The following is a 12254-nucleotide window of genomic DNA, read 5'->3' as shown; positions in this document are numbered from 1 at the left end:
AAATATACCGAGAATATCGGTAATATGTGATTAATCATGATTAATCCACAAAAACCTGTGATTAACCCGATTAAAATTTGTAATCGTTTCACAGCCCTAGTATTCACTCTTTGCCTGAAACGCTCCCTTTAAATGAACTTAAGAGCGTATATTTTACACAGAACAAGGACTGTGGAATCTTTCCCCTATCACTTAAGTTAATTGGTAGTGGACTGTAGCTTGGCAACTGTGGCTCAGTGTTGAGCAAGGTCGTCCTTCAATCAAAGAACCTCTGCGGTTCGATAGCCCATGTGTCCTTGGGCAAAACACTTAACCCCAAAGGTCTCCTGTAGCTGTGCCAACAGTGTGTGAATGTGTGTGAATGTTAGTTAATCCTAATTAGCAGGTGGAACCATAGCCCCTTCCATCAATAGCCCTGCTGATGCTCGGCCCACTCCTCCTCTCTACCTCCATCTGCCTGATGGATCATGGAGGTCTGGATCGTGGTCCATGCCGACTACCAACTATTCATACACTCATATTCATTGATTGTGTTGTTACTGTGTTTTAATTTGTGTGAAATGATTCCTTCTGTACACATTACATCTATTGCACCTGTCCGTCTTGGAAAGGGATCCTCTTGTGTTGCTCTCCTGGAGGTTTCTTCCATCTTTTCCCTGTGAAAGGTTTGTTTGGGAGTTGTTCCTGATCCGATGTGAGGTCAAAGGTCAGGGATGTCTATGTGTACAGATTGTAAAGCCCTCTGAGGCAAATTTGTAATTTGTGAGAATGGGCTATACAAAATAAACTGAATTGAATTGAATCAGTGTATGAAAGGGTGTGAATAATAACAAGTAGTGTGAAAGTGCTTTGAGTGGTTGGAAGACTAGAAAAGATCTATACAAGTCCAGTCCAATTACCATTTACGTTGCAGGATGGATGTAGGCAGCGAGAGGTAATCGTGTGTATACCACTACTCTCATTTCTGGAGGGTTTTTACATTGTGTCACCTTTTGCACATGGTATAAATTGATTATCTTTGCAATAAGTTTCTATTGCAATAAGTTTTTATTGCAAAGCTTTGCAGCTTCATGGGAAGCGCTTCTTTTAAATTGTTCTCAAGAAATGGGATAATGGGCGCATATGTAAATGACACCATCTTTTTCAAAAACTTTAATAAAACCTTTTATTCTCTAACGACAGAAGAAGACAATAACAATAAAAGAGTTTACCAGTTTGAGATCTTTGCAGTAGATCTTGGTAAACCACTGGTTGAATGACAGAGCGGCAACTGCTAATGCCAAGTCCCGGAGAGGAGAGGGATTTAAAGAGGTAGGTTAACGGCAGGTCCATCTGCTTTCTTTTCAGGGGTTATCAACTTCAAACTCCCACTCAGCCGTTAGCAAAAAGCAGGGATGTCGGGAAGCTACTGTAAGCTAATCAAAAGGCTTATGAATAACGTGAACGCTAGCTAGTCAACATTAGCTGTGTAAAGTTTGGAAATAAATAAAGAGTTAGTTCTGATATCTTGAAGCGGGGTTGTATAAATAAATAAATATACACTTGTATTAATCCCCAAGGGGAGGTAGCCTGCCTGCCTGCCACTGACATGTATATAGTGTGCCTCAACAAAGGACTTAAGGTTCAGAAACTATATTGTATGGAAACAATGCCTGTCTATAGCTTATTAATATACTTACTAATATACTCTACTCTTTTTCATAACAGGAGAGATGAGCAGACATGTGTTTTACCCTGGGAGAATGGCTGTTTCATTCCGTAAGGGACCACGGGGATTTCTCCGCCAGGATCCGAGCGATGCAGCCAAAGTCCTGAAAGACAACCCGTCTCTGCAGGACAAGCCTGCAGCTGTCAGGGAGGAGCTGGTCAGGCAGAACGCACGGACTGTGGTCCACCAGAGAGGAGGAGACCCTTCAGATACAACCCAGGTGTCTGGAGATTACATCCTGCAGTTTGGGAAGTACAAGGGGAAGTCCTTCCGCCGGCTTCTGGAGAATGACATTGGATACACCATCTACCTCATCAGGAACCAGCAAAGAGAGGAAGCTGCAGGAGTGTTCATGGCAGCGGGGCACAACAAGGACAGCCTCCTGTCCTTTATTAACTATTCCCTCATGTTTCGAGAAATCCAGTCTCTCCTCAACTATGAGGAACACAAGCCAGTTGTGACAGCAGCAGCATCGGAGGATGACCAGCTGGTGGGTTTTGCGACTCGTGCCTCCAGCACCTGGCGAGAGGTCTGGGAGAGCAGGGAGGACGGCTATGCATTCTTCATCCTGAAGAAGAAGAACTGCACTGCAGGCACAAAGATGCATAAGTTACAACTCTACCTGAAGAAGAAGCTGCAGCCACCCACTGTCTCCCCTCTGATGTCACACGCCTCACCTGTGATGTCTCACGCCTCACCTGTGATGTCACACGCCTCACATGCTCCTGCTGAAGCCATTGGTGAGTCTGGTGTCTTGTCTTGTCACAGATCTACATGCAAGTCATACAAGCGCAAATGCAAGAAGATATTTCTTTCTTTCTTTTTAACTCTTGTCTGTTTGCATCACAGTGATGGATGAAGATGAAGAGCTGGAGAGGATGATGCTGAGCATCTCTCCTTCAAAGCAACATGTGCAGAGCTGTGAGTATACATGTGTTCTCTTTTTTAAATTTGTTTCCCCTCCCTGAAGATTCACAATCGTTTACAGTTCAGACGATTTGCTATTAATCCTGTATTCTATTCAGCATATTTGATATTGTTTTTTGTGTGTTTTATAGCTGTTTCTGCATCTTCGTCATCCTCCTCATCTGCCAGACGACGAGAAAGAGGTCTTTAACCCAGAGCACCGTGCTGCCGACCGACACAACTGGGACCATGAAGCAGGACTCGTCTGGTGTCGACCGTGTTCTGGTCGTGTTTGTCTTTTGGTGTTCCACCTGTTGTCCTAGTGACTATGAATGGACTCCGGTCCTGATGAGGGTACGTATCCATCTTTGTTTTCTGATGTGCATGAAAAGAAACTGCTGTGCTCCTAACACCTGTTGGCATGTGTTTGCTGTGTGTTTGAAGTTAAGGTGCTTCCCCTGCCTAGGTGACATAGTGATGACTGGCTCCTGAATATTAACCCATTGCAACATGAACACATGTGTATGAATGAAATATACTCTGTACGTAATAATGTCAGAAACAGTCTGTTTGATTGGATTTGGCTGAAAAAAGCAGGCGAAGTAAAGATACTTTCTGCCTTTACTAACAGCAGTTTTTGTGTACTGTCAAAGTATAAATAACAAACAAAGGTTTTTCCATTGCAGTACCATCTGCTGCACAGGCAGCACCAGCCAAGGCTCAGGGTCCACCAGGAGATGGTAAATGTATCAACATTGTGCACATTCACTGAAACATGATCTGTCCTGAGTCCACTGTGCTCATCTTAGTTCTAAACCATGAATTGATTATTGTTGTTTGATCCTTCTCTCTCGCAGCCCCTGCATTTCAATCGGTAAAGAGACCTGAGCCTGTTCCCCAGGAGCTCGTGTGTCTGATGCCAGAAGCAGCACGTCATCCTTTAACAGAGGCGACTGTCACACTTCCTGGTGTGTAGTACTTTACCTGTATTTCCATCCTACACATATACATATGTAGTGTACATCAAAGCCGTTGTTTATTCTTCAAAAACGTCATGGTTGTATACTAGATACTGGTGCAGCTCGCTGAGCTTCACCAACTACAGCGTAGATGTCATGTTACATTCTGCCTTCATCTTGTCAATAATAATAATAACAACATGTTCAATGGTCTCTACAGTGTCAGAGGCGCTCCTGATTTCTCCTGAGACATCTGCAGAGCCCGGTCAACTGCCAACTCCACAGAGAGGGCAAAGTCAGTATTTTAATGCTTTTATTTTATTTGGTTGTATATACTTTAAAAAGATGAAATAAAGTCACACCTAAAATCATACTCATTTCATCTTTATTCTCATCTGACCAGGTGAGCCATTCCCCAGGCCAATAGCCGTCCCCACCGGTCCTCCTCCACAGCTTCCTGGCTGCCACCATGACGTCAGCCAGCTGACCTGTTCACAGCAGCAGAGGATCTGTTGAAGACGAGCTGGAAGCTATGGGTTGCTTCTGTGGGTTGGGACTGAAGCAGGGCTCAAACAGTCCTCACATTCACACCGGGTTCCTGGGGGTAGCAGGGAAGTACGTTTATTGTCCTGCCAAAGTACTTTCCCTGTACAGAGACCAAGGCATGGAGAAGGAGATGACGTGGAGAGAGTTCCAGGCATCTGCCTTCTATGAGACGGGAAAAGCTAACCCTAACCCAGACAAGAAGACACGCTTATCAACTCCAGTAAATTTCCTCTACCCCCCCGTCAACTCTTCTCGGCTCGCGCGCACCAGAGCTCCGATGCCGGCGCGCGCCTCCCTCAGCCGGGATGCACGCACAGGTGAGGACACCTCAGTGTTAAATTACGGTTTAGGCGCACGCCCACATTTTCTCTATGCAGGAAAAACCCTGCACAGGTAAACACCCTCTCCCCCCCCCCCCCCCCCCGTCACAACGCGTCATCAACGCTGATTGGGATTTAAGGCTTGGGTGGGCCGCAGAAGATTTTCAGATTTCAAATTGGGCCGCGGCATTCTTGAGTTTGGGAACCGCTGGTCTACATAATCAAAGTGTTTTCTTAGATTTTTTAAACAAAAATCTGACAATCATATTCAATTGTTTCCCTTTTTTCTTGGTGGTTTTTATTATTAATTTTGTTTTAACCAACTATTAACAATTAACTTAACTTATATATATATATTTTTGTAGACCTACCTAGTACAGGCAATACAGATAGGACACACAAAGCACAGAACAAAAACAAAAAAACACTATTGAATTATCATACTTATGGGGGCATTTTTTGCCCCTCTCTTAGTGATACCAGAGGCAAAATGATATTTCTGAGGGGCAGTTTTGCCCTTTGCCCTCGTGTATTTCCGACGCTGAGTACACTGCTGAGCTACTGTGCTCCTTCAAACCGGGAGCATGCAGCATCATACACAAACATGCATCAGGTCAGGTGGGGAAATAGCACTTTGACGCTGAAACATGAGTACTTGACCAAAATGCATACGTTTGGATCTGAATACATAAGAATATGAAAAGCAATGTCACTGCTTAAGATTGGATGTAACAACACTATACTATATCTCACCTACTGTCTAAGTGGCTGAAGTCCTGCAGGTTGAAATCTCTCCAGCAGTAGATGTTGTCCTGTCAAAACAGTTATCCATGCTTCATTTGGAAAACAGCACTGATAACATTAGCTTATTGTCTAATGGCTATTAAGAGTCATTTTAAGTAGTAGTAGTTTGGTACACCTGGCCTATTAAAGTATTTCATTTTGCAGTACAGTTGTGACCAGTGGCGGGCCGTCAGGGCCAGCAAGGCCTTCTCTGCTGGCCTAAACATCATCAGAATATATATTTTTTTCTAAATATATTTCCCCACAAATATGTATTCAATTATTTCCCAGAGTAAGAGTTATTCTCTTAATTTCATAGCGTTCCTCTTGGTTGCGCTGCTGCCAGCGCCAGGTTGAGATTTGGAGGGCTGGTCTTTATGTTAGATCTTTTATCCAATCATATTCAGCCATCGTGTGTTGCCAGGGGGCTAACATCTGCCCTTAGGCCTTCAGAATCAACATTGAAGGCGCTGGTAGCTTCAAGTGAATGGGAATGACGATGTTGTGTCAACCAATCAGCTTTAGAGTTGGCTCCTCTAGGCACAGGAGCCAGCTAGCAGGCGGAGTGCTGCAGGTCTTTTGATTGGATTACCAATATTGAGAGGCGGGTCCTATGGGCAGGTAGATGCAAAACCTCAGAACTAGGAAACTGAATTTGATAAAGGAATTAATTCGCGGACTACAAAGCTGTTTTTTCAACCCACAATGGCGGAAGGAGGAGAAGATGTCGATTTGGTCGAGCATATACTTGAAATCTGCTTTGGGTGCGACAATGCCCTGTTTAGTGAACAAACGAGTGCAAGTGACTTTTTTCTTCTTTTTCTCCGTCCCGATGCGCGCATTCTGCAGCGGGCGAGACGGAGAGCCGAGAGAAATGACATGCTGTTGTGTAGATACGATCAACATCAGACGGCTGTTTAGTTTAATAAATGAACAAAGACGTGCTATAGAGAAAATGACGGGGGCGGGCCAATTTTTTTAATGTCATGCGATCTACCAATACTACGCCGTGATCGACGTATTGAGCAGCCCTGGTCTAGAGCCATGGCATCATAATGATAGTAATAAGAGGTGGATTAATTCGGGTGGGACTGTGTAGGACCTCACTGAAGGCCCAGGCCCCAGGCCCACGGCCCGCCACTGGTTGTGACTCACCCACTGAATCTCCTCTCTAAATGGCATCTGGTTGAAATCACACAGAGCATAAAAGGTATCAGAGAATCCCCCTGAGGAACACATTCAGACACTGTCCATCAGCAAATGATCGTCTGGGTACATGCACTCATCTGCTGTTGAGACAACGAATATACGAGATACAGCGCTAATCTTCAAATCACCAGGTGTTGATAACAGAACAGATGCCAGTCTGATGAGAGATGATTTATTGTGAAAAACAGACACATACCACAGGAACCAAGCCAGCTGTCCAGCTGCTGCTCTATCACATCTGTCAATGTGAGAAGTCTCTGCTGGAGGTCTGGAGTACTCGTCCAGAACAGCTTTCTGAGGATCGGAGCATCGTAAATATACTACGAAAGGCCGACTTGGAAGTGAACATTAAACGATGAAAAACATAGAAGCCATGACCCTATTTTTTTTCATTTCATCTATATAAATGTATATTAAATTCAATTCAGTTTATTTGTATAGCCCATTCTCACAAATTACAAATTTGTCTCAGAGGGCTTTACAATCTGTACACATAGACATCCCTGACCTTTGACCTCACATCGGATCAGGAACAACTACCAAACAACCCTTCAGGGGGAAAAAAGGGAAGAAACCTTCAGGAGAGCAACAGAGGAGGATCCCTCTCCAGGATGGACAGAACAATAGATGCCATGTGACCAGAAGGAATCATTACAATTAAAACACATTCAATGAGTATGACAGAGTGTCATGTCCGGCCGCCCGCGACTCCTCGGCCTCAGCCTTCACCGCGGTGCCACACGGGGGGGGGGGGGGGGGGGGTGAGAGTAAGCATTTGTCTATCCTTGTCTCCTCTCTGATCCTCTGTGTCAGTCGGTGACTGTTGATGTGCAACTCATGCAAAGTTCTGCCAACAATAATTTTCCTAATGGTCTGATTGCCCTGTTTTGACCTCTGCCTAAAATACCAGCAAAAGGACTATCGTACTACTCTGTCTCTTTGTCGTGCTTTATTGGTTCAGTACTTACAATTTAAATTGCATATATTATAAAAGGCTGCTTTTACAACGAAAAGGTTATAAAGCACTCCGAGACAAAATTGTAATTTGTGAAATTGGGCTATACAAATAAACTGAATTGAATTGAATTGAATAAGTATGAAACGGCAACAGCGAAATGAAGGAAATAAAATCAAAAGCGACATCCAAATGTTTTTTAATCAAAATACATGTATTATAGTGTAAATATACGGTATTGCAATAAGTAACAGGTGCAGTGAATGGTACTGCGTAAGGTTACAGGAGTAGTTTCTTTGTTTGAACAGTTCAATCAGGAGAGACTTTTTTTTCGAGGTTAAGAATAATTAATTACCGCAGAACAAAACAGTCCTATGTAGATAGAGAGCACAGAAAAATGATAGAGGGGTCCCGACTGACCGCAGAAAGACAGGCTTGGGGTCAGGAAGGACCACAGACAATGACAGATTGGGGTCCAGTGTAGAAAAGGATAGTGTGGATCAGAACTACCACTGTAAAGGATTTTAAGATCCTAGAATTGATAGTGGGGGGCCTTGGACTCAAGGATGAACTGATTATATTTTTGTAGTCAAAGGTCACTGACAAGACAACACATGTCTTAATATGCTAAGGTTGTCAATGTCACAGTTTCAGCTCCACACCCTCCTCACTTCCCGTCGTCAGTCTAACTCTCTTCACCTGTTCACACACCTGTTGTCATAGTTCAGCTCCTCACTCTGTGGTTCAGTCACTCCCACCTCGTCAGTCTGACTTCCTTCACCTGTTCACACACCTGTCTTTGATCACTAATCAAATCCCTATATAGTCTCCTGCCACACACACACACACACACACCCTGCCAGATTGTTCTTCTTTTTCTATGCCAGACTCTCCAGCACTTGTTTCTAGACGGATTTCCTGTTGCCGACCCTGGTTAACCCGCTAGTCCAACTCCCAGAGAACCTACCAGCCCTTCGTCCTGTTGATACTCTGCCTGCCGTTTCCAGAGTGTGGAATATAAGTTCGAAGGATCCCTGGAGTCGAGGGTGCATTTGGGTCTACACACGAGTCGTTACAGTCAATCTCTCACAAATGTATAAGTGTTGTGGTGACACAGAGAGAGAGAGTCAAACTTTAAAGACAGAAACATATTTATAGGAATATTTCGATTTTTATGTTTTCTAGTTCCATTTGTGTATCTTTGAATTTGCATGAAGTCTCCTGACGATTACTTTAGTTTCATCTCTCCAGAGACAATCTGAAACCCATGTCCCTCGTAGTGTGGTCTTTGTTAGTTAAATGATATTTAAGTCCTTTAGGAAAATGATTGTTGGCAGAGCTTTGCATGCCTGATCCAGCGGCCTCACATCCTCACAACAGGATGCAGGATGTAACGCCACAGCCTGACACACAGGACCAGAGAGGAGGATGGACAAACTTCTTCTGAGCGTCGTCGTCATGTCAGGCAAGACTTTAATACATTAGAATTATTTTCCCATTTTCTATATCATTATTATGTTTCATAATGTGTCCCGGTGACATTCCTCTCACTTCCACTTCTTTGTTTGTCTTTTTTATTTTAATGTAAAATGTTCATTTGCGTGAGTGAGCTAAGTTATTAATATTAAATGTGATCAATATGCAGTTTGTCCATCAGGACTGTGGGCCGTCTCACCAGCTGCTGTACGTCGTTACCATGTCGTTGATGAGCTGAAGACCATGACTGAAGCACAGCATCACTGCAGAGAGAACCACATGGACCTGGCCACCATACGAGACCAGGAGGACCTGGAGACCCTGAAGAGACCGATCCACTCAGTGAGTTTCATTACGTCAGTGACAGGTGGTCTGAACTATTACATTCACACGGTGGTGGAACGTATGCAGATGAACTGGACCTCAGTGTGTACTTGTACTTTAGTTCAATGCTGGTATATCTAACATTTCAGAGAGACATTTATTTGACAAAGTTAGTTTACAGATGAATATTTTTAACATAAAACACATTAGTTAATGGAACATATGGTAAACCTTTATAACTACACGCTATTGAGCATTAGTTAAGTATGAGTAAACACTTAATTCATCATTTATAAAGCCTTGTTCCAACATTAACACTCATTAGTCAGCAATTCATGAACACAGTTATACATATTTTATTCTTGATTAATAAGCTCGACTGTTATGTGATTCATGATTATGTTTTCCTACTTTAGAAATGACATATTATGCATTTGTAAATTAAGTAATACCTATTACAGGCCAATTAAAGACTTATAGATGATTATGAGTCTGCTGGAACGTACAAATTATTGATTATGAGTATCTATAGCCATCTATTCACACTACAATCAAGAGGGTTTCCACCAGGGGGAAGGGAGAGCAAATGCCAGATTTGGCAGATCTCGCCTGAAGTTTCTGTACTAAATACTTTCTAATTTCTTTTCTGCTTCGCTTTATTCGTGACATTTTGCAGAGACTCATCGCATTTATTGGCTTATGATTTAGGAGAGCTTTCAAAAAGCAGCTGTATCACTCCAAAATATTTATTTTCCTATGAACCTGAAACTTTTTAATTTGTGCTGTGTGCCAACAATGTATTAATAACCATTAACATAGAGACTGATATTTACAAATCAGAACAAAAGCTCACACTTATTATTAACCCTTATTATAGCTCTTGTGATTGCTTGGATCCACCCTTTTAAGTTTGGGTATGTTTTATTTTTATTTCTGAATAGCGTGTAGTTATTACAAAGTATAGCCAGTTCAGTTTTGCAGTATGTTGCGTGTTACCCAACATACTGCTAAACTGAACTGGCTATTTTCAGCATTAATATCTAATCAATCAAACATCATCCACATAAATATATAGTGGAGCCATGTTACCTTTGTTAGCACTGTTAGCATCCTTAGAAAGTCTCTTTCTTTATATCACAATTAAATATTGCTTTTAGAGAGCCTGGATTGGACTGTACCATTACGTGGAGGACTGGAGCTGGTCACTGTCAAACACAAGTTTCTACAAACCAGGGGAGATGGAGTTCAGACGATGGAGGTCTAGTGAACCGAACAACAACAAAAACGAACAACTCGGCACAGCGATGGATACATTTGGGCATTGGAACGACATTGCGTCTTGGCTTCCCTTAAAGTCAGTCTGCTTCGATGTCAGAGGTGAGAACATGAAAGTTACTACAAGGAACTTTCCTTCTTTGTTGATTCTGGTGCCCCCTGTGGACTAAAGTGGTAATGTCTCTGAGGACCAGGATCCCTTTAGAAAACCTCTCATTTAACTGCAGCAGGGTCTGACAGTTTGCCCCTCTCAGTCCTGGTTCTGGTCCAGTGGGTTCACCCGGGCCCCCCTACCCACAGTGGGGCCAGCAATAATTCCTGGGTCTCCAGCAGGGTGGTGTCAGAACTAGATGGGGTCTGTAGAGGACCAGGAGTAAACTGAGGTCATATAGGACTACGGCTTAGTTGAGGTCACATAGAGGATCAGGACTAGACTGAGACTGGTTCAGGACCAGTTAAAAGTTCCTCACGGTTACTTGAACTAGTCTTCAGCTACATGAAGGTCCTTTAAAGCAGATTAATGTCTGTTGCCTTTATGAATGTGCATGTTCATATTCACCCAGCTCTGTGTTGTTTCCACCTTCATGCTGAGATTCATGAAGCAACAATAAACTGGTCTGCATCATGTGGTCTGTTATGGTTCCTCTACTCAGCACGTCACTCTGATCTACTTTCAGGGCCAAACACATACAGGACTGTCTCAGAAAATTAGAATATTGTGATGAAGTTCTTTATTTTCTGTAATGCAATTAACAAAACAAATGTCATGCATTCTGGATTCATTACAAATCAACTGAAATATTGCAAGCCTTTTATTCTTTTAATATTGCTGATTATGGCTTACAGCTTAAGAAAACTCAAATATCCTATCTCTAAATATTAGAATATCATGAAAAAGTATACTAGTAGGGTATTAAACAAATCACTTGAATTGTCTAATTAACTCGAAACACCTGCAAGGGTTTCCTGAGCCTTGACAAACACTCAGCTGTTATACATCTTTTTTTTAACTTGGTCTGAGGAAATATTAAAATTTTATGAGATAGGATTTTAGAGTTTTCTTAAGCTGTAAGCCATAATCAGCAATATAAAAATTAAAAAAAAGGCTTGCAATATTTCAATTGATTTGTAATGAATCCAGAATGCATGACATTTTTGTTTTTTTAATTGCATTATAGAAAATAAAGAACTTTATCACAATATTCTAATTTTCTGAGACAGTCCTGTATGTCCTCATTCACAACTTAATGACGTCGACTGAGGCCCAGAACTACTGCAGAGAACACCACACAGACCTGGCCAGTGTGAGGAACATGGAGGAGAACCAGATGGTACAAAATCTGGCTCTCGATGGAGGAAAAGTCTGGATCGGCCTTTTCAGCAATCCGTGGAAGTGGTCTGATGGAAGTGAGTCCTCATTTAGGAACTGGAATCCTCTGGTGCCTCGTGAAATTGATGTCTCCTCTAAGACTTGTGTGGCAGTGGATTTCAGTGCCGATGGACAATGGGAGACCCTGGACTGTAACGTCAAGTCAGCGTTCATCTGCTACAGTGGTGAGCTATCAATCACTATAAAGGTGGACTTAGGTTTAGAGCGTGCTGGCCTGAGTGATGCAACACTGCTATTGCTAAGTCTATGCTAAGCTAAGGTGTTCTTGCACCAGCCATATTTAAAATGTAGCTGATGGAAAATTATCAGACTTTTCTCTCATCATTCAAACTGTTAAACATTCAAGAATGTTGATTATTAAGGGGCAGAAATGTTGTGATGAAGGTTTGTTTTTTAGACGTTG

General features: G+C 42.5%; 2 long non-coding RNA genes across 3 annotated transcripts; both read left to right on the top strand.

Moving 5' to 3' along the window:
• Nucleotides 1-2359: 2359 nt before the first annotated feature.
• On the top strand, nucleotides 2360-2862 carry LOC130195232 (uncharacterized). Its single transcript, XR_008832034.1, has 3 exons — nucleotides 2360-2448; nucleotides 2558-2629; nucleotides 2767-2862. It is a non-coding gene; the product is annotated as an uncharacterized LOC130195232 (long non-coding RNA).
• A 6-nt stretch (nucleotides 2863-2868) lies between these two features.
• On the top strand, nucleotides 2869-4104 carry LOC130195231 (uncharacterized). 2 transcript variants are annotated; one of them, XR_008832032.1, is made up of 3 exons: nucleotides 2869-2968; nucleotides 3794-3868; nucleotides 3977-4104. It is a non-coding gene; the product is annotated as an uncharacterized LOC130195231 (long non-coding RNA). The 2 variants fall into 2 exon arrangements; XR_008832033.1 differs by lacking the exon at nucleotides 2869-2968 and adding an exon at nucleotides 3559-3582.
• Nucleotides 4105-12254: the final 8150 nt, after the last annotated feature.

The sequence above is a fragment of the Pseudoliparis swirei genome, chromosome 6 (genome assembly GCF_029220125.1).
Source record: "Pseudoliparis swirei isolate HS2019 ecotype Mariana Trench chromosome 6, NWPU_hadal_v1, whole genome shotgun sequence".
Lineage (NCBI taxonomy): Eukaryota > Metazoa > Chordata > Actinopteri > Perciformes > Liparidae > Pseudoliparis > Pseudoliparis swirei.
Note: the sequence above shows the minus strand (reverse complement) of the source record. Positions and strands in the feature narration are given on the sequence as shown.